Source organism: Sipha flava, unplaced genomic scaffold (assembly GCF_003268045.1).
Source record: "Sipha flava isolate LNK unplaced genomic scaffold, YSA_version1 104_pilon_pilon, whole genome shotgun sequence".
In the NCBI taxonomy this organism is placed as follows: Eukaryota; Metazoa; Arthropoda; class Insecta; order Hemiptera; family Aphididae; genus Sipha; species Sipha flava.
The window spans coordinates 1372458-1374187 of NW_020271718.1; positions in this window are offsets into that span (position 1 = coordinate 1372458).

Sequence of the window (1730 nt, forward strand, 5' to 3'; positions counted from 1 at the left end):
TGTTAAATGTGATGATTTATACTTTCATTTTAATTATTATTTTTATTTTATTGAAAATTATGTGTATCGAGAAGAAATTATATTGAAAAAAAAAAAATCAAATGTTTTTATTATGTTATATAATTTAAATTATAATTGTTAATGATCCATATGTAGTTTAAAAGTTGAAGTATATAAAAGACATTTTTAATAATATTTACTATCTATTTGTCATTCTTTAGTCCCTCAACTAACGATTGATGACTTACTATTTCTATCTATTAAGATGCCTTGCTTTAGTATTTATTTAAGGAGCAATTTCTAATCACATCATCGCCGCCCTAGGTCTATGTGTTAATTGTAAACGATTATTAATGTGTGGTGTCAATGCGGCTACCACTTCTTTCTGCATCATCATCCAGGTAGTCGTTCATTGCAATCGTTATCGCAGTAGATGAATTATTCATCAAACTATAATTATTGTAGTTATCGAAAATTAGGTACCCACGTTTTGATTAATTAAAAAAAAAAAAAAAAATAGCTGCAAATATTTTGCAGTGCAATGTAATTTGTACTATTAATTCTATTATTTTGGTTCAGGTGGTCTCTTATTCCCTTTATGAAACCTTTTGTGTTTTTTTCTTTTCGATAAACGAATTTTAGTTTTCATTTTATATTTGGAATTCATTTTTCTAATTACAATAACTAAATAGTCTTTACAGAAACAAACAGGGCTCGAAATGGTTCACGAAAAATTTTTTTTCAGCGTTCCGATTCGTAAAAAAAATAACGTTTATCGTTCCGGTTCAAACAAATTTTTAGTGTACCTACCATATTTTGGTAAAATTTAAACATTTTGCAGAATTTTTCGTTGTAAAATATTTAATAAACGTCAAACGACCGCTACGCATAAGTACATTTATTGCTTATCGTATACGACAATCGTCGTCCGCCGATAGTGTATTTTAGCTTTATTTACACAATACACATGTGAATTTTAAAAGTTAAAATTTTAAAAGCATTATACCGGATTCACACTATTGAAATCACTTGTATGCTTTTTCTCGCATGCTTATTTTTACTCGTGCAAGAACAAAATTGAACAAACGTGAACGTTTATAGTACGTAAGCTCTTGCATGCAGTCCAACACGTCGGACAGAAGATGAATGAAATTAGGTAATTTTAGGCCAGTTTATTCCCGAACACGAATAATGAACCACGTGATCAATGTGATTTCTTAATTCAAAACAATCTGATGCGCCAACACTATTTTTTCTACTAATCCATTATCGAACCCATAATCTTTTTTTTTAAAAGCCTCTTGCTTCTTTTTTAAGATTTCTTTACGAAGCATATCGCAAACAATATAAGTACTCCTATTTTATTCGATCCATTTAACAGTCCCGTTAAAAATTTAAAAAAACAGCATTTCTACTCGCCATCAGATCACTTTTGAAACTAAACAATATTTAAATACATACATAACTAAAAATATACAAGTACATATGTAAATAGAGTTCATAAAGCACGTGTCACGGAATTCACGTGTACACGTGAAATACGTGTTTATCCAAATATATATATATATATATATATATCCATTTTTATAATGATGAAAATTAGTAATTTTATGTTATGCACTTGAAGTTTTAATAAATATTATAAGTACAGTATTAAGTTAAGGTTATACCTACGTTTTTATTTTGGATTTTACACGTGACACGTGAAACGTGAATTCACGTGTATTAAG